A 21959-nucleotide genomic window follows, 5' to 3' on the forward strand; every position below is an offset into this window, starting at 1 on the left:
TTGTAGAGAACAGATGGGCATGTGCCAGAGGCTTGGTGTGGTGGGGCAGGTGGGCACTATGAAAGGGTAGCACAAGGCGAACCTTTGCGGCCACGGAGTTGTTCTGTACCCTGAATGTGGTGGTGTTTACACCAAATACACATGAGCGGAAAGACACAAACAAAAGCTGGGGATGTTACAAGATTGAGCTATAAAACACAAGGCCTTTGTCATTATAATCTGCTGAATGACTATGACATTAGCCAAAATTAACGTGGGGGTGCCTGGGTGGCTCAGTCGGTTGAGCATCCGACTTGGGCTCACGTCATGATCTCACGGTTCGTGGGTTCGAGCCCCACGTCGGGCTCTGCTGAACAGCTCAGAGCCTGGAGCCTGCTTTGAATTCTGTGTCTCCCTCTCTCTCTGTTCCTCCCCCACTCATGCTCTGTCTCTCTCTCCTTCAAATATAAATAAAAACACTAAAAATAAAAATAAATTAAGGTATGTGGCACAGGGTCCAGAAAACAGACCATTGTATCCTCGTCATCCACGGTGGGACATCAGTGAATAATGCCTAAGAGGGAGATGTCTAGAAGTGACAGTGTCAGCATGCTATAAGAGACCTGCCTGTAACTTCTAGAAAAATCAGTTAAAAATAATCAGAAAAGGGCGCAAAATGGTTGCCTTTGGGGTGGAAAACCGTGGAAGGTAGGAGGCTCCAGTTGTCACAGGTAGTGTGTATAGAACCATTTACCTCGTAAGCCGTGTGCGTATGTAACTTTGATGAAGGTAAAAGCTAATCTGGGGTGAGTTGATTGACGTTATAAGAGCTCACGTAAGAGAATGTCCATGCTGTGAGCACTAGTACGAGTTTGATTAGTTTGCTGGACAGACTATCGACGTTAAAAGCCACTTATAATCCTATACAACCTCCCAAACCCAGTGTAGACAGTAATAATAAGTTTTAAATTGTTTAAAATAAATAATTTTTAAAGATGCTATACTAGAAACTGGAAAGTAGTAAAGACAGCCCTAACGAGGGAATTGAGGTATCTCATGTCTGTGAGTTGCAGAGCTCAGTCTCGGAAAGATGCCAATTTGCCCAAATGAATATATAAAGACAGTGCAATCAAGCCATATTTGTAAAAGGGTTTGCGATAAAAGTTGACGGCGTGATTCCCAAATGCGTGTGAGCCAAGGAGAGCCGCAGCCGTCCCAAGCGACAGGACCAGGTGGGAAGGTTTGCCCAAAAAGAGGTATCGAAACGCGTTCTAAAGCCGTCCTAATTAGAGCAGTTTAAAAAAAAAAAAGACATTTTGTGTAAGCGAAACCCTTGTGGCCACTCGTAGATATTCTTTGATGGAACGCTTGGTCAAATCTGTGCGTTTAAAAAATGGGATTCTTTGTCTTTTTGCCATTTTATCGTTAGAGTCCTTTGAATACTCTCTCTCTGGTGTCGGCAAACTGGCCAGACAGTAAATGCTTTATGCTCGTGGGCCGTCAGGTCCGGACCACTATCACTTCTGTCTGACGTTTCAGTCTGAAAGAAGCCACAGATAATAAAACTTGACTTGCACCAGCAGCCGGCCGTAACTTGCCCACCTCTGTCCCAGATACAAGTCCTTGAGCAGATTCTCTTGGCAAACATTTTCTCCTACTCGGTAACTTTCTTTTTCTTTTCATTAACGGTATCTTTCGAAGAATAAAAGTTGAAATTTTCTGAGCACTGGGTGTTGTATGGAAACCAATTTGACAATAAATTTCATATATTGGAAAAAAAAACATTAAAAAAAAAGTTGACATTTTCATGAAGTCAAATGGATCGATGGTTTCTTTGATCGATTGCACTTCTTGCGTCTTATCTAAAAATGTCTCTGCCGGGCGCCTGGGTGGCGCAGTCGGTTAAGCGTCCGACTTCAGCCAGGTCACGATCTCACGGTCCGTGAGTTCGAGCCCCGCGTCAGGCTCTGGGCTGATGGCTCAGAGCCCGGAGCCTGTTTCCGATTCTGTGTCTCCCTCTCTCTCTCTCCCTCCCCCGTTCATGCTCTGTCTCTCTCTGTCCCACAAATAAATAAAAAAACGTTGAAAAAAAAAATTAAAAAAAAAAAAAATGTCTCTGCCAACCCAAGATCATTAGGATTTAGTTTTGGTTTTTTTCCCCCAGTTTCTTCTAGAAGTTTTATGGTTTTAGGATGTAAATTTATGTCTGTGACCCATCGGATCATATAAATTTGTTCTTAGTATTTTTGTGTATATTGTACAGTAATATTTCTATAAGGTAATATTTTTAAGACAATATTAGATTTTGTGTATGTTAGAAGGAAATGGTCAAGATTGTCCTTCCTCCTCTTCTCCTTCTCCTCCTCCTTCTTTTTACATATGAATATCTAATTATTTCAACACCATTTGTTGAAAAGGCTAGCTTTTCCACATTGAATTGCATTGGCATTTTTGTCAAAAATCACTTGCCCAAATATGTATTACGTATGGATCCAATATTTTTGCTTTTGCTCCAGGGAAAAATTTATTTTTAAAATAGTTAAAAAAATTGTCATTATCAAATATGACATACAGTGCTATATTAGTTTTAGGTGCTCAACATAGCACTATGACAATTCTGTGCATTGTGCAACGCTCACTATAGTAAGTGTAGTCACCGTCTGTCCCCATACAACATTATTCCAAAACCATTGGCTGTATTTCCCTGTGCTGTACGTTTATCCCCATGACTCACAGGGCAGAGTGATTTTTTTTTTCCAAAGTTTTATTTAAATTCTCATTAGTTTACATACAGTACAATATTGGTTTCAGGAGTAGAGTTCAGTGATTCATCAATTACATTCAGCCCCCAGTACTCATCATAACAAGTGCCTTCCTTAATACCCAAGACCCCTCTAGCCCATCCCTGACCTGCCTCTATCAACCGTCAGTGTGTTCTCTGTCATTAAGAGTCTCTCATGGTTGGATTCCATCTCTCTTCCTTTTTCCCCTTCCCACATGTTCGTCTGTTTTGTTTCTTAAATTCCATATATGAGTGAAATCATGTGGTATTTGTCTTTCTCTGACTTCTTTTGCTTAGCACAATATACCTAGCTCTATCCCCATCATTGCAAACGGCAAGATTTCATTCTCTTTGATGGCTGAGTAATATTCTGCTGTACATATATATCTTTTTTGCTTTTATTTGTAATTTATTGTATCAAGCATTTAGGAACTGATTTTGAAGGATTTAACACAAATACAGGCTCCTTGCCAGTTTATCAATCCAGGAAATGATAGAGGTTGAAGGAATAGTGGAGCAGTTCTTTTCATATATTGTGTAGTTATTACAAATATTCTTGAATAGTTCATTACTCAAGAACAATTACTGAACTCCTTCTATACCTAGACCATACACTAGTTTAACAGATACACAGAGAGAAACCGAATAATAGCTCTCTTCCCCAAAAGAATCACAGCCTGATGAGAAATTTCTAAGATACACCACTGTTTTTCTCCATTGGCTCTTTGACAGTTTTGCAAGCAACCACACTATCCCTGGAGAAGTGGCACTTACACGTCTGACGGATTCAGTCGTATGTTTGGTTCAATTCAGATAGAGTTCTCGTCGTGCCGATGGCAAACTCCTTGCTGTGTATTTGTGCCCTGAGTAATGGGATTAAAACTCTGTGCCTGCTGACAACACAGTATATCGTAGTGAAGAATTCTGTGCAAGTGTGTAATCCTATCTGTGGTACCCTCAGCAATAAATGATCGCTGCAATTTGTGTAGCCACTGGAAACACAACTCTAAGACCACGTAAGTCTATTTATTTCATAACTAGCTCCATGTTTGACTCCTGGTAGGTTTGACTGGTATCTGTTTCGCTTTATTTAAAACTGTTTGTAAAAAGTTTAAATATTTCAGAAGCACCCTAAAAGCATAAAAGTGCGAGGAAAGTGTTATCTTTGTTGAGTTTAGAGCTTCTCATTTATTGTCGGTAGAACTGTATTATATAGGAATCAATGGTAATTGATGTATGAATGTAGTGGAACGTAAGAATTCCTATTTAAAGAACCCCCCCCCCCAAAAGCAGTGCATGACTTGGAGGCCTCTATCCACACTGAAGAGTTACCTAACCTCACAGTGCAGAGTCATGTTGAATAACATTCGTGCCCCCAATGTACCGATTCTATTCGTGGTGAGCTGGGAAATTAAGAGCTTGAATTAAATGATACATTTAAATATTTTTCTTGTTTTAATTTAAATTCCATTTAGTTACTATGTAGTGTAGTATTGGTATCAGGAGTAGAATTCCTCACTTACATATAACACCCAGTGCTCATCTCAAGTGCCTTCCTTAATGCCTGTCAACCATTTAGTCTAATATATATATATATATATATATATATATATATATATATATATATATAAAATATTCTCTATCAGTTCATCAGTCAATGGGCATTTGGGCTCTTTCCATAATCTGGCTATTGTTCATAGCACTGCTATAAACATTGGGGGGCATGTGTCCCTTCGAATCAGTGTTTTTGTATCCTTTGGATACAGACCTAGTCATGCAATTTCAAGACCACAGGAGAATTCTATTTTTAACTTTTGGAGATACCTCCATACTGTTTTCCAGAGTGAATGCAGCAGTTTGCATTCCCACCAACAGTGCAGAAGTGATCCCCTGTTGCTTCCTGAGTTGTTCATTTGAGCCATTCTTACAGGTGTGAGGTGGTGTCCCGTTGTGGTTTTGATTTGTATTTCGCTGATGATGAGTGATGTTGAGCATCTATCCATGGGTCTGTTAGTCATCTGAATGTCTTGTTTGGAAAAGTGTCTATTCATATCTTCTGCCCGCTTCCTCACCGGATTACTTGTTTTTGGGGGTTTGGTAAGTTCTCTATAGATTTTGGATACTCTCCCTTTATCTGATATGTCACTTGCAAATATCCTCTCTCATTCCATCAGTGGCCTTTAAGTTTTGTTGAGTGTTTCCTTTACTGTGCGGGTTTTGATGTTGAGGTCCCAATAGTTTGTTTTTTGCCTTTGTTTCCTTTAACTGCAGAGACATGTATAGTCACAAGTTGCTGTGGCCAAGGTCAAAGATATTGCTGCCTATTTTCTCCTGTAGGATTTTGAGGGTTTCCTATCTCACATTTAGGTGTTTCATCCATTTTGAATTTATTTTTGTGTATGTTGTAATAAAGTGGCCCGATTTCATTCTTCTGCATGTCGTTGTCCGGTTTTCCTAGCATCATTTGCTCAATAGACTTTTTTCCATTGGATACTGTTTCCTGATTTCTTGAAGATTAGTTTGCCATACATTTGTGGGTTCATTTCTTGGTTTTCTACTCTGTTCCAATGATAGGTGTCTGTCTTATGGCAGCACCATACTGCCTTGATGATTACAGCTTTGTAATACAGCTTGAAGTCTGTAATTGTGAGGCCTCCAGCTTTGCTTTTCTTTTTCAGCATTACTTTGTCTATTCGGGGTCTTTTCTGGTTCCATACAAATTTTATAATTGTTTGCTGCACCTCTGAGAAGAATGCTGGTATTATTTTGATAGGGGTTGTCTTGAACGTGTAGATTGCTTGGGGTAGTATAGACGTTTTAACAATCTTTGTTCTTTCAATCCATGAGCGTGGAATGGTTTTCCATTTCTTCGTGTCTTCAATTTCTTTGATAAGTGTTCTTTCGTAAGTGAAAATTGTCATAGTTTTCAGCGTACAGATCTTTTACCTCTTTGGTTAAGTGTCGTAGACTCTGGGTCTGGAATTTTCTCTTGTCCAGCCAGAAATGTGATGCAGGATTAAAAATGTGCGACAGGCTAATGTCCAGGAGGAGACAAGAGCCCTGAGAAAGGGTCCTTGCTCCGTTTTTATTAGGATCAGAAGGCTTACAAACATGGTAATGGACGTGCACAGAGACAATGAAATCATGAACTCATGGGCATGAGGGAAAGGGGGTTTTGAAGATATGTGGTGTTAGGGGTTTAGGTTAATATAAAACAGAATCCTGATGCCCGGTGGAAGATTGTTTACGGCAGATGTGAGGCACCACCTCCGTTTACCTGAACTGGTCTAGGGGACAGGAAAGACAGAGCATGCTACCTCAGGGTCAACAAGGCACCTTTCTTTCTTTTTTTTTTTTTTAATAATTACTTTTTTATTTATTTATTTATTTTTTTAAAGTTTTTTATTTTATTTATTTATTTATTTTTTATTTTTTAATATATGAAATTTACTGTCAAATTGGTTTCCATACAACACCCAGTGCTCATCCCAAAAGGTGCCCTCCTCAATACCCATCACCCATCCTGCCCTCCCTCCCACCCTGCCCTCCCTCCCACCCCCCATCAACCCTCAGTTTGTTCTCAGTTTTTAACAGTCTCTTATGCTTTGGCTCTCTCCCACTCTAACCTCTTTTTTTTTTTTTTTTTTCCTTCCCCTCCCCCATGGGTTTCTGTTATGTTTCTCAGGATCCACATAAGATTGAAACCATATGGTATCTGCCTTTCTCTGTATGGCTTATTTCACTTAGCATCACACTCTCCAGTTCCATCCATGTTGCTACAAAAGGCCATATTTCATTTTTTCTCATTGCCACGTAGTATTCCATTGTGTATATAAACCACAATTTCTTTATCCATTCATCAGTTGATGGACATTTAGGTTCTTTCCATAATTTGGCTATTGTTGAGAGTGCCGCTATAAACATTGGGGTACAGGTGCCCCTATGCATCAGTACTCCTGTATCCCTTGGATAAATTCCTAGCAGTGCTATTGCTGGGTCATAGGGTAGGTCTATTTTTAATTTTCTGAGGAACCTCCACACTGCTTTCCAGAGCGGCTGCACCAATTTGCATTCCCACCAACAGTGCAAGAGGGTTCCTGTTTCTCCACATCCTCTCCAGCATCTATAGTCTCCTGATTTCTTCATTTTGGCCACTCTGACTGGCGTGAGGTGGTATCTGAGTGTGGTTTTGATTTGTATTTCCCTGATAAGGAGCGACGTTGAACATCTTTTCATGTGCCTGTTGGCCATCCGGATGTCTTCTTTAGAGAAGTGTCTATTCATGTTTTCTGCCCATTTCTTCACTGGGTTATTTGTTTTTCGGGTGTGGAGTTTGATGAACTCTTTATAGATTTTGGATACTAGCCCTTTGTCCGATGTGTCATTTGCAAATATCTTTTCCCGTTCCGTTGGTTGCCTTTTAGTTTTGTTGGTTGTTTCCTTTGCTGTGCAGAAGCTTTTTATCTTCATAAGGTCCCAGTAATTCACTTTTGCTTTTAATTCCCTTGCCTTTGGGGATGTGCCGAGTAAGAGATTGCTACGGCTGAGGTCAGAGAGGTCTTTTCCTGCTTTCTCCTCTAGGGTTTGGATGGTTTCCTGTCTCACATTCAGGTCCTTTATCCATTTTGAGTTTATTTTTGTGAATGGTGTGAGAAAGTGGTCTAGTTTCAACCTTTTGCATGTTGCTGTCCAGTTCTCCCAGCACCATTTGTTAAAGAGACTGTCTTTTTTCCATTGGATGTTCTTTCCTGCTTTGTCAAAGATGAGTTGGCCATACGTTTGTGGGTCTAGTTCTGGGGTTTCTATTCTATTCCATTGGTCTATGTGTCTGTTTTTATGCCAATACCATGCTGTCTTGATGATGACAGCTTTGTAGTAGAGGCTAAAGTCTGGGATTGTGATGCCTCCTGCTTTGGTCTTCTTCTTCAAAATTACTTTGGCTATTCGGGGCCTTTTGTGGTTCCATATGAATTTTAGGATTGCTTGTTCTAGTTTCGAGAAGAATGCTGGTGCAATTTTGATTGGGATTGCATTGAATGTGTAGATAGCTTTGGGTAGTATTGACATTTTGACAATATTTATTCTTCCAATCCATGAGCAGGGAATGTCTTTCCATTTCCTTATATTTTCTTCAATTTCCTTCATAAGCTTGCTATAGTTTTCAGCGTACAGATCTTTTACATCTTTGGTTAGATTTATTCCTAGGTATTTTATGCTTCTTGGTGCAATTGTGAATGGGATCAGTTTCTTCATTTGTCTTTCTGTTGCTTCATTGTTAGTGTATAAGAATGCAACTGATTTCTGCACATTGATTTTGTATCCTGCAACTTTGCTGAATTCATGTATCAGTTCTAGTAGACTTTTGGTGGAGTCTATCGGATTTTCCATGTATAATATCATGTCATCTGCAAAAAGCGAAAGCTTGACTTCATCTTAAGGCACCTTTCTTTTGCTAATTACCTCTGCTCTGGGGAACTTCACCCTGCAAAGGTCTATACCCTATATACTGGTTTACCTCATTTGGTCCTTTCTTCCTGTGAAAGCAGCTTTCTGCAATTGTACTCAGTTGGGGGGTATTTCTGCCCTGAATATCTAATCTTGTTTACCCCATCCTGGATGTTTTCGTCCTGAGTTTCCCTATTCCTATACCTTTGTCCTATACTGGGGGCCTTTGCCCCATTACCTAATCTTATGAACCTAATCTTGTTTACCCAAACTTGGGTGTGTACATCCCATGCCTTTCTAATTCTTTATGCCTTGTTAACCCATGGGGTGCAAGCTCAGGGAATTCCTAAGCTTATTCTGCACAGTTAAGTTTATCTCTAGGTTTCTTAAGGCTTTTGGTGCATTGTAAATGGGATTGATTCCTTGCTATCTCTTTCTGTTGCTTCATGATTGGTGTGTAAGAAATGCAACCAACTTCCGTATGGTGATTTTATATCCTGAGGCTTTACTGAATTCATGCATCAGCTCTAGCAATTTTTTGGTATAGTGCTTTTGGTTTCCAGGTAGAGTATCATGTCACTCTGAGAAGAGTGAAAGTTTGACTTCTTCCTTACCAATCACTCTGCCTATTATTTTTTTCTTTTGCGTGATTGCTGAGGGTAGGAATTCCAGTACTCTGTTGAAAAACAGTGGTGAGTGTGGACAACCCTGTTGTGTTCCTGATCTTAGTAGGAAAGTTCTCAGGCTTTCTCCATTGAGGATGATATTAGCTGTGGGTTTTCCATATATGGCTTTTATGATGTTGAGGTGTGTTCTGTCTATCTCTACTTTCTTGAGAGTTTTTTATTTTTTATTTTTTTTATTTTTTTTTATTTTTTATTTTTTTATTTATTTTTGGGACAGAGAGAGACAGAGCATGAACGGGGGAGGGGCAGAGAGAGAGGGAGACACAGAATCGGAAACAGGCTCCAGGCTCCAAGCCATCAGCCCAGAGCCTGATGCGGGGCTCGAACTCACGGACCGCGAGAACGCGACCTGGCTGAAGTCGGACGCTTAACCGACTGCGCCACCCAGGCGCCCCACTTGAGAGTTTTTTAATCAGGAAAGGAAGCTGTATTTTGTCACATGCCTTTTCTGCATCTATTGAGAGGATCATGTGGTTTTATCCTTCCAGTTATTAACGTGGTGTATCATGGTGATTGATTTGCAGATATTGAACCAGCCCTGCCGTTCAGGAATAAATCCTCCTTGATTCTGGTGAATAATTCTTTTAATGTACTTTTGGATTCGGTATGCTAGTATCTTGTCGAGAATTTTTGTGTCCGTGTTCATCAGGGGAATTGGATGTAATTCTCCTTTTTAGCAGGTCTCTGTCTGGCTTTGGAATGAAGGTAATGCTGGCCTCATACTTGAGTTTGGAATTTTTCCTTCCCTTTCTATTTTTTGGAACAGTTTGAGAAGAGTATGTATTAACTCTTCTTAATGTCTGGTAGAATTCGCCTGGGAAGCCGTCTGTCCCAGTTCTCCTGTTTGTTGGGAGATTTTTGATTACTGATTGAATTTCTTTACTGTTATGGGTCTGTTCAAATTTTCAGTTTCTTCTGTCACAATTGTGGTAGTTTATATGTTTCTAGGAATTTATCCATTTCTTCAGGATTGCCCAATTCATTGAAATATAATTGATCATAATATTCTTTTATAATTGTTTGTATTTCTGTGGTGGTGTTTGTGATCTCTCCTCTTTAATTCATGATTTTATTTCCTGGAGACCTTCTTTATTTCTTTTTGGTAAGTCTGGTTAGAGGGCTATCAATTTGTTAATTGTTTCAAGGAACCAGCTTCTAGTTTTGTGAGTCTGTTCTGTTGTTGTTTTTTTATAACATTGATTTCTGCTCTAGTCTTTATTATTTCTCTTTTTCTGCTGCGTTTGGGCTTTATTTGCTGTCCTTTTTCCATGTCCTTTAGGTGTAAGGTCAGGTTGTGTATTTGAGACATTTCTTCCCTCTTTAAGAAGGCCTGGAATGCTGCATACTTCCCTCTTATGACCACCTTGCTACATGCCAGAGGTTTTGGAGTGTCATGTTTTCATTTTTGTGGGCTTCCTTGTACTTTTTATTTCCTCTTTAATTTCTTGGTCAACACATGCATTCTTAGTGGGATGTTCTTTAACCTCTGTGCATTTGTAGTCTTTCCAAATTTTTTCCTGAGCTAGATAACAAGTTTCAAAGCGTTGTGGTCTGGAAATATGCATGGTGTGATCTTGATCATTTTGTACCGGTTGAGGGGTTATACTACAGCATCTTTATTCATTCATCCCTTGGTTTAAATACCTCACTTGCTTTGGAGTCAAAGGTAACCCACACGCTCAGAGAGTAGAGGTGGGCTTACCTGAGTTTCCAGTGGGTTTATAAGTGCTGTGTGCTGTGCCGACAGTATGAAATTGTCCAGGATGGGAGATTGTGTCTCATGTTGCACCTTACAGGTAAGCACCTACTCAGACCCCTGCCCCAACACACTCACCGAATGCAAGCTTTCCTGTGTAGTTCTCATTGCTCTTCTTGGGTATGAGTTGCTTGACTCCCTTGGTCATATGATAGTTCTCTATCTGGGTGACATGCACATTCATGGGTAGAATCTCTGCACATGGCAGAAAACAGCCACCAAATCTGAGGAGGGTGACGACTGGTACAGTGTCACTGTAGGGGGAACTGACACGGCCCAGAGAAAGCAGACAATTACTATAGGAAGTCCACTGTGGATCCCTGGGAATTCCTTGACGATGGGTCATCTGCCCAGGGTCTGCCCCAGAGGAGGATTCAGGTACTTGTTAACAGATTCCCGCATAGGTAAATGCATGGCTGAATGAGAGTGTGCTTTGAGTGAATACATGCTTGATGCATGGTTGGAAGGAGGAATGCATGAAGAAAAGAATGAATGGGCTTGATGAAAGCCTCAAAATCTTGCTCTCTCTTTTTTTTCCACTTTGGCTATGTAAGATGCAAAGATGAACATTAAATACCATTTAAAAACCTACAGGTCAGGTGACTCACTCTACGATTTGGTAATTCTAACATTTTAAGATTCACAGACTCTACATCTTTTTGACTCCAAGAGACTGAGTAAAATTTACATAGGAAGGAACTAGGATTTGGAGAGGTTCAGTAATCTGCCCAAGGTCACAAGTGGCAAAGCTGGGGTCACACCAGACACAGCGTGTTTTACTGTCATGCTAGTCGGACACCCCAACTTTCAGGCTCTATGCATTTATGATTCCTGGCTTCTGAAATTATGATCTAACGACTCTAGAACTCTTTTCAAGTGGATTTTCAGCTGTGCAGTAGAATGTATTCACAGTGAGGAAAAATGGCACGATTGTTAAATACTATAAGATGTTATATATTTCAGTAGAATTCATAGGAAGTCACAGTATGACATAGGCTAACACTAAGCCAAAGGCAGGGAGACTGGGTTGTGGTCCCTACACTGACACCACAGCCCAATGCAGGGGAATGGCAGGGAAGCCACCTGTTTCAGCTTGAGGGAAAGATGTGAATGTTCCATGGCCAGTGGACGGCATGGAATGTGATTGGACTTGGAGAGAACATTACTGAGGAAAGCTAGTTTTCCCAGAAGAACAGATGGACACCCTAATGACACTGTATTTGACGAAATTAATGCAAATTGAGCAGCAGGAAACACTGGTTGTCCTCAGAGAATCAGAGAACAGCAGAGCTGAGGGTAGACCAGGGCAGACCATGGAAAGATCAAGTGCCAGGAGAGAGACTCAACCCCTCCGGGACAACTTATCCAAATGAGACCTGGGAGCGGGTGACACACAAGAACCTTCCTGCTGGTGTCTCGGCTCCCCAGAAGCCATAGGAGTAGACCACAGCCACGCGTGGATTTCCTGTGTGGGGATCGATGTCTTGACTGTGTTGTGGTGACCCTTCAGGGAGCTGTCACCAGGCCCCGATGACATTCCAGTTAGAAATGAGTGAGTGGAATTGTGCAGGCTTGTAGAGGTTCTGCCTGCCTTTGGATCCCTTTGTTTTGTCTCAGGAGATACTAAGCTTGGGGGCTACCTTTCTCCATGTTGAGATTCCATCCAAATCCAGAAGATTATATGGGGCTACCGTGTCTGTGATTTATGTTTGGAGTCAGGAAGTAGGCCAAAAAAGACACAATGCACATTCTTGAGCTCAGGTTTGTCCCTAAACCTCAGGAAGGCCAGACAGACTTGTAGGCTCAGTTTAATAACTTTTTGGACCATTCGGTGCACACATGTAGTTGTGTTTAACCTGTTGACTATCTTTTGAGTTTGGAGTTTTTCTGGCCCTGTGTTCATGTTTTGGTAGTTGGGTCATCATGAAGGGCATGGTCTGTCACATGGCTTCATTCGAGAGTGGGCACAGGACCCAGACTGAAAGAAGAGCCATGTGTAGAATCCCAGCCTACAGTGTTGTTTGTGGGTGAAGGGGCACAGTATCCAGTGTGTAGTGATGACTTGGTACATGCTTCAGATTTTGAAAATTTTAGTTTTACAAACCAAAGGGATGGAGGTTGTCAGGCTGTACTCACCATTCACAGACACAAGGGGCTTGAACCAGATACCTACGCCACATCAGGATGCCCTGTTGTTAACTTCACATAGTAATAGGTGCCCCCATCCTTGGGTGACACATTACTGATGTGGATGGAATAGTCTATTTGGTTGATCTCTGTGTTTTCCACTTGGTTTAATTGGGGGAATGGGCTTCTGGAGGAAGGGAGTGGAGAGACTCAAGAAATGCTCTCAGAAAGTGATGGAACCAGCATGTTGGCTTCTATGTCACACCGGAACGGGCTCTACTCAAGCACAATGCTTGTGTCCGGAGACTCTCAGCCCACACAAGACTGATGACGCTTAATGTCCACGAGTCCATTGCCATGCACTTACTGCCAGGGCTATTTTGCAACTGGTTCCTTGTGAGCCCTGTCTCCTCTTAGGGATCTACAGGATGTTAAGTTCAGGGGGGTGGTTGAGCAAGAGGAGCATGCAGAGCAGGCCCAAACTGCCCATAGGAGATGACAAGACTCCCCTCTCCCAGGGATGTCACCATCCTCTCACATTGTCCTGGAATGACGAATTCCATGCTGGGAAGCCATCCATGGCCCCCACTGAGCATCTTTCCTCCAGCCTCCAGCATCTCTCCCTTCCTCCAACCTCCAGGAGACTTCACACCTTCCATCAGACTCTAACCTCTTCAGGGACTGGGATATTTCGTGCCTTGATGGTCAAGGGCACTGGATTTGTAACCAGATGCAATCAAGGTTCTAATCCTGAATCCACTTCTTGGTGACTGACCTATATATCCTTTGACTTTGAGATCTTCATTTGTATAGTTCAAATATTCAACCCTGAGCTCATAGTCTGCACTCAGACATTCTCCTACTCTTTCCACCCCGTTCCGTATGTGGCACATCCTCTATCCATTTGGTCAAACCAAGAAGTAACCCATGTTCTGCATCCTGACTTGTCCACTCTCATCTGCCTGCTAGAGGCCCTGTTAGTTTTACCTTCTAAATATCTATTTTACCTCCTTAATATGTATTTCTCCATCTCCATCACCATCGCTTCCTTCAGTGAAAACTATTACTTCCTTATAGGCTACCCCCGTCTTGTATTGCCCAGTGTAAGCTCTACCTTCTCCTTTATCCAAGATTGTTTCTACAACACACATCTGTGTATACCCCTTCTTGCATAAACAGTTTTGTGGTTTCTCATTGCTTTTATATACCCAGAGTGTTTGGTATATGATATATGGTATATTTTGTATGGTATATGGAGTATGGGATGTGGTATGTGTTATATGTATATGGGATGTGGCAGTGTAAACAATCCATTCTTCCAGGAGTGGCTTGGCCCCTAGAGACAAAAGATCCCCATCTTTTTCTGGTACTGGTCACAATCTCTTGTTCACCTTGGCTTCCCTGGGCAACAGATGTTGCGATGGATATTAACAAGCAGGTCATTTTCAGGGAGTACTTTTAAGAACAAACCTGTGGAGGGGAGAAGAAGGGAGCAAGAATGTTTAGAAGAAGCTGAGCTGCAGTGAGGTCTCAATGACAACCTGAGCTGATGTCCCGTGTGTTCCGGAGTTAGGTTGTTACCAGGGATGACCTTGGGCACGGTAGCTCTCCTCACCTGAGGCCATCGTAAAGAGGGTGACAGGTGAGGGCCACCTCCTGAGACCTGGTATATCACAGCATCCACCTTGCTCTGCAGAGCCCCTTCCAACTCTGTTCCTTGGGTTCAGGATATGGATTAACTGCCCCCCACATCAGGTCGTAAAACTACCCTGGGGACCAGAGTTCTCTGTTCACACCTGGACTAACATGGGCTTTACTACTCGGAAGCATTTAGAATGAGTATCATGGGGGACTGGGATTCAGCTCCTTCTGAGATCTCGGAGTGCCTGGCTCTCGAGTGAGCTCTGGCAGAGGACAGAGGAAGGAGGAGAAGGAACCTCAAACCCGAAGTGAAATAAAACCTGAATATTAACACGAAATCTCCCCACCATTTGTTTCCTTAAATTTTCCCCCAAGGGAGCTCAAAAGGCAGAGAGTCAGCTGAAGACAAGATGTTGCAATTTTTTTTTAATAGACTTAATTTTGTGAAACGGTTTTACATTTAGAAAAAACTGCCACAGTTATACAGAGTTGCAATATACAGCTTCACACAGTTTCCCCTCTTATTAATGTCTTACAGTAGTACGGTACATTTGTTATCATTAATGAGTCAATATTGGTACCTGCTCATTAAGCAAAGTTCATAATTTATTAGATTTTGTCTTGGCTTGTGCTTCTGTAAGAAAACACCATAAACTGGATGTCTTGCACAACAGGAACCAATTCCTTCCGTTCTGAATCCTGGAAGTCTAAGATCAGGGTGCCAGGATATTGGGGTTGTGATGTTTGTTTACCACAATTGCAAAGCAGGTGGTTATGTTGTCTCCTGGTCCCCCTGCCCCGAGATGAACCCGGGTGACATTGTATGAAAGTAAAAAATGAAAAAAGGGGATGGGGACCAAACTGAACGTGTGTAGGAGAAATGAGAAGAGCTGAGGCTGCAGCTGAAGTTCAAACTCAATGTGAGTGGGGTTCATCAAGACACAGAGACCTTCATGGGAATGCTGCCAGGGATACCGTTTCCAGAGTCTAGATATGCAGCCAGAGGAGGAGAGTGAATGCAAACTTACCACGTCACTGAGGAAAGGGAGAGGGGTGGGGAGACGATGTCCCAGAAGATGTGACACCAGAAAATGTTCACGAATATGTTGTCAGGCGTTCACAGCATTGGAAGTGCAGCAACGTTGCAATCTAATCCCAATTGAGAAGCAGATAAGATCATTGAGATGCTTGTTTTCTTGTAAACTGTGCAGTTAGTTACAAGAAGGCAAGCACTCTCCAAACTACTCTAGGTAGGTCTTTAAAAAAAATAAACCACTTCCCTTTTCAAGGTTTCTTTTTTTTTAATTAAAAAAATTTTTTAATGTTTTTTGTTTTATTTTTTAAGACCGAGAGAGCAAGTCAGGGAGAGGCAGAGGGAGGGGGAGAGAGAAATCCCATTCAGCCTCTCTGCTCTCCAACCAGAGCCCAATGAAGGGCTCGAAACCATGAACTGTGAGATCATGACCTGAGCCAAAATCAAAGAGGTGGACGCCTAACTGACTGAGTCACCCAGGCGCCCCACCTTTCAACGTTTCTAATGTTTCAAATGAGTGTTTACCAAATGGATAATAGTTTTACTGTCTTTTCATGTCTCTGTACATTCATAACTGGCAGTTGGGGGGTTCCCAATGTGTTGAAAAAAGTTTCTAAAGTTCACAGAAAAATTGTTGCTTTTCCCTCTGATTATTGAGATCATGTCGCCTGGTTTCAGCTGCACCCGTCATTGTTTTGGTCCTGCATCACTGTGCAAGTGAGCACTGTCTCCATTTATCATGTTGGCTGGTCTTAAGTTCTAGGAAAAGAATTCAGTTCGGGTATGAGCTGTGGGAACAAAGAGTGAGAGACAGGAATTGATATTTTATGTGGGTGGTTTAAGGAAGGTGTTTTTAATAAAGTGACATGACTGGAGAGCTTGAAAGAGGGAGAAACGGAGCCATGCTTATCTGTAGGGGGAAGAAACAGAGGAAGGATACAATCGGACTTCCGTTTCTGTAGGATCACTGTGGCTGAACCCGGAGAGTCTGTTAGGGACGTGGCAATGGCCCAGGAAGGGATGCTGGTGGCCGGGACCAGGGGGCAGTCCGGGAGCGAGCAGTGTGCAGGTGCTGGGTGGAGCTCCCTGGTGGGCGGGAGGAGAGCTCGCTCCTGAGAGCTTTCCAAGAATTTCGCAAGCTAGTTGTTCCACTGTTGGCAGCTTCAAATTGGCCACGTTGGGAGTGTAGACGCCACAGAAGTGGACAAGCACTACAAATCGGGCTTCTTTTTCTGTCCAGATGTAGATGGTTTAACACCGTCTGGTCGCTGGACATACATTAGGAAGGCAGATTTGAAATGGGATATAAAGAAGGAAATCAAGGAAGGCTCCTGTCTTCTGTACTGCCAGCGTGTGTACATGAGCAGGGGGGTTGGGAAGGATGAAGGTGACAGAAGAGCTAGTGTTCCCATCACAGGGAGAGGAGGGAATCTTCTCTCTGGGATTGAGGAATAGGGCAGGTAGGCAAAGAAGAAGGAGGATCCTTTTTTCCCCTTCAAACCAAGATGGGATTCGTTTCTATTTAAGAGGGATTGAAGAACCTTACCAAGGCTGGGGAGACGGGGGGTTGACAGGAATAACCTGTTGGAGCATGGACTTGAATGTGTAGTTCATGACCACCGTCCCCAGAAGATGGATGCGAGATAGACTGGTGTGTGTACCAGGACTTGCTTGTCTCATTCTAGTAAGATATCCATGTGTCAGTCTCCACAGACGTTCCCATAGCCCCTGCTCGGGAATAGGTGGGAAGACCCAGCTCTGGGGGCATCGAGGTCTTTGAGGAGGAACAGCAGGAACTGTGGGCAGCTGGGTCTCTGGGGAAGCAGGCATGTGGGGCAGGGTTGTGGAAGCTTCTAGTTGTTCCTTGTCTTAGGCTGGGCCCCTCAGGGAAGGAAGGAGGCAGCAGAGACCGAGGATGGCATGTAGCAGCGGAGGAAGGAAGGAGCTGTGGACCCATGTTCACATTTCATTATCTGCTCATCATTCCAGAAATGTTCTCCACGTGTCTCCTATGTCCTCAGTGCTGTTTTCCTCCCGGGACACCTGTAGTGAGAGGGCAGGAAGTCCCTGACATGGACTGTGCCTCCTCAGCCTTCCTCCCTAGGTCCTGATCCCCCTTCCCCATCCTTTCTAGTCTGCCCCACAGAGGGTCAGAGCGGGAGCCGTCCTCAGAGCAGCCAGCGGGCACCTGTCAGCATTCCTCTAAATGTGGACACCTTGCGCCCAAATAATCTAGAGATGGTTTCTGTGGGGTTTCCCACCCAGGTGTTGCTCACTTAGCCCACTCCCTTGCCAGAAGCTGTAGGTCTCTCTGTACATCCTTTCATAGTCCTTGACCCCATCCACCTCTTACAGGACCCAATAGTCATCTTGGGAGTTGGGAACCTCCCAGAGCGATCCCTGAGGCTCCAGAGGATATGAAGGGAGGTGCGTCACCTGCTCTTTATTCCAGGTGGGCGCTGACCCTGTGTGACCTGCGGGCTGCCCCTTCCACTGACCTGGCTCCTTCTGGGACTGACCTGGCCCTGCCCTCCTTGTCCATATCTCACCAGTGAATCCATTGCTTCCTGTGGCCATAGATGGCAGAGACAGAGACGAGCAGCAGCAGCTTGGGGCCCAGGAAGAGAGCCACCAGGAGTGAAGTGGACAGTTCTCGATCTGGAAATGAAGGGACAGGAGGCAGCATCAGAGAGGGATCCAGGAGTCCACTCCCAGGGGCCTCGACTTACTCCATCTGAGGGAACCTGCATCCATCTATGCTCTGAAGCTCATGAATTTCCCCTGTGAGAGCCCCGAGGCAGAATTCAGGATAAGAAGTACCTCATCTTGCTCACCTCTGCTCAGGCTACTGGGTGTCCTTCCTGAGGGAAGGGCTGGAGACATGAGCACTCAGTAACATGTAAGTGAGGTTTGCTGACTTGTTCCCCACACCCAATGGGGCAGGTCTGACACTCTCTTCTGAGGAGGGAACAGGCTCATAATTTACTGAGGGTCACAAGATGAGTGGGACTCTGCTGTCCTTAGGATGAATCTGAGACCTTGTGTTTGGACTAGGACAGTCCAACCTCTCAGGGTCATAGGAACGAATGTCAGCCTGGCCTCAAGTAGAGGAAGGACAGTGTCAAGGTGAGCAAGGTGCAAGTCTGCCCTTCTTTGTTCCACACGCGAGCCTCGACGACCCCATGTTCTTGTGCTGAGGGAGCCCTCGGGGTGGCCTGACCTCACAAGACCTGCTGGCTGGAGAACACCCTGGTTAGGAAAGGAAATGGGGTCTAAACCTGGGAGGGGCTTCAAACACCATCCCGCGCCCCTGGACCCCAGTACCAACATCAGGTAATGACATTGTTCTTTTGCACGTAGATCATTGGATCTGCATGCATAACTTCAGATTCTTTGCCTTTTTACAGTGACTGGATTTTGCTCTTAGATTTACATCAAGAAATTCAAATACGTTTTTGAAATATATGAAGTAATCTTAGAGGAAGGAGCAAAGACCCACCATTTTTACCCCTGGTGTGTTGGGGGACGGCAGGTCTCAGCTGGGTGGCCCTCTGGAATTTTTTCTCAGTTGAAAAAGCTGCATTGCCCATGTTTGCACCTGCTCTAGAGGGCAGCGTGCAGCAGAGGACTGGAGGAAGTTCAGGTACAGAGGTTTTTCCCCCCGCACCATTTAAAATAAGGCAAAAATAGCATCCAGTTCGTCTGTTCTCTGTGCAAGTATGACTTTTCTGTGCTGCATTGTGTTCAATATCTCCTTTTGCCAGTCTTTCCTCCTTCTCTAACTCATAGCTGTGAATGGGCACCACACCACAGTGAGGTTTCTCCCTTCTCATATGATGTTAGAGTTTGCTTCGCAATACAGTTGACCTGTGGAGTTTGTCTGGGAGGGGTCTGGAAACCAGCTCTAATGTGCAGATACCGACCTGGGTCTCAATCAGCTGGCTGGCCAAGAGGTCCCCTGTCTTGTGGGCAGAAGAACAGGGGAAGGTCCCAGCTTTCCCTGCTATTGTCACTGCTAAAAGCTCACAGTGTGACCTGGGATGGAGTAAGTAGAGGTCGGGGGTAACCTGGTAATCTGGAAATCGGTTGGGAATTATAAGAACTCTTGGGTGGATGAGTGTTGCTGAGCATCAACCCTTCAGGGAAAGACAATGCAGAACTCAGACTGGTTGATCTCTCATGATAGGTCATATGTGAAAGAGGACTTTTGGGCAACATTGTAGACTCCCACCTATTAGATCCCGAGGGCAGAAAAAGCTGAGGACATAATTGGGTCCAACATAATTATAAGAATATTGGTGCTACAAAGAGGATTGAATTCTCAGCTTCAGTATACTGCTCTGCTAGAACAGGGCCGTGATGGGGAAATACGGGAGACAAGTACTGATGTGGGATAGGGACTTTGGGGCCAAGGCATTCAAAGCCCTCAGGGCACTTGTGTCTGCTGAGGACAAGGCAGCAGCTTAGCTACTCATCTCTGAATACAGCTTCTGAACCCAAAGAAAAAACAATAAAAGGACAGAAATTTCTATGGAAACCTGGCTTTCAGAAGTCCTTGAAGAGCAATGGCCAAACTCCAAAATGTCTGGGAGACAAAAGGGAAATATCACACAATCTGAAGGCACAATAGCTTACACTGCTGCCCTCCCACCCTCATCAGCCATAGGAAAGGGCAGGTGAAGAAGACAAGGGCAGTTATACAAGATGCCTGAGAGTTTTTTAGAAATCCTGCTGCCAATATTAAATCCAACTTCAATGAGAAAATATTGGAAATGTGTCCTGCACATCAGGACACAGATCACAGAAAATAGTTTCAAAGTATGCCTGACTTAAGATGGTTGGCCTCGATTCCCCAGAGTCTGTGGTCCCTGACATGGCAAGGTAGACTGTGTGGTAACCAGCTATGGTCTTGAGTGGGTCATTATCTTGGACTATCGGAGTGAGCCAACGGAATCACAGAGACCTTTACAAGTGAAGGAGGGAGGCAGGAGAGTGGGAGCAGGAGGCATATTGACCGCAGCAGAGGGTAGTCCAGAACGGGACCCTAGGAGCTGGAACAGCAAGGACACAGACTATTGCCCTGCTCCCCCAGATGGAATGCAGCCCTGCCAACTCATTGTAGACTTTCTGCCTCTAGAAGTGGAAGAAAAAAATTGTGTTGTTTGAAGCCACTAAGCGTGTGCTAATGATTACAGCAGCAATAGGAACCTGATGCAGGGAGTCAGGGAAATTTAAAAAGATAGATGTGCATAAAGGGGGCAGGCATGATTTAAAATGCATAACTTTGGGGGAAAGACAAACAAGATTCAAGAGGTGCTGTTTCAAAGTTGAGTGGTGAAGGGAAGAAGGAAAAATGGGACAGGCACACGTGGCATCCTGAAAGAAGAACAGAAAGATCAGAGGACTCAGAACCTCTCTCCTCCAAATGCCCAAACCGGCCAACCAACCCCTTTAACATACCCGGTGACGCTATACTGAGAGAACAGAGGTTTCTTAAACTAGAAGTGTTATAAAATACCTCAATACCATAAACGTGAACCGAAAGATGTGCATTCTTATTCCAACCCGTTGGGCCAATTATCGCAGTGACTGGAGCCCTGGGATGCCCAGGGGAGGCTATGGCATCCTGGTGCAGCAGGGTCACATAGGCATCCAGCTCTCCAGCCCAGACAACCCTAATGTCCATTTCCGGTCTTAGCACACAAGCAAGTTTGCTAGTTCAGGCACACTGGAAGCACCAGAAGTTAACAGCCCTAGTATGAGTTCTAGTGCAAGGCCAAAGACTAAAACCCTAACCCAGGCCAGTCCAGAAGAGGTGGTGTTGATTTGCCTCTTCCTGCCTTCCTGGTTCTGTATAAGACTGGCCCCTGGAAATCATATGAGGTCCAAGAATAGGAGGACTCTGAAAGGTGGAAGACGAAGTCAGGCAGTCTAGATGCCTGCAGTCTGGAAGAACACAGCCCCAGGTATCCTGGCTCCACACTCCTGACTCCCCAAGTGCAGAAGGAAGTCCAGGTGTGGCATTCAAACAAAGACAGACTAGTGTCAATTATCCTAGCTCCCATTTCAAAAAATGAGGAGGAGCAAAATAAACCCCAGTCAAGCAGAATGGGGGAAAAAAAGAGGAGAAAAAACAATGAAATTGAAAATACACCATAGAGGAAATCACCAAAACAAAAGAGTTTGTGGAAAAGATCAATAAAATGGAAAAACTTGTAGTAATTCTGACAATGAAATAAAAGGGAAATAGTTCCGATATCAGGAAAGAAATATGATATCACTACAGACCCTACAGACATCAAAAGGATACAAAGGTAATATGATGAGAACTCTGTGGGTAGAAATTGAACAACTCAAGAAAATGGACCAGCTTCCTCAAGCATCCACAAGCATCCAATATAAAGTGAAGAATTTGAGTAGCCCTAGCTATTCATACTCTCTCTCTGTATATATATATCCATATATATATATATATATATATATATGGATATATATATGTAAAAAGGAATT

The sequence above is a fragment of the Panthera pardus genome, unplaced genomic scaffold (assembly GCF_024362965.1).
Source record: "Panthera pardus isolate Hobbes unplaced genomic scaffold, ASM2436296v1 HiC_scaffold_25, whole genome shotgun sequence".
NCBI lineage: Eukaryota > Metazoa > Chordata > Mammalia > Carnivora > Felidae > Panthera > Panthera pardus.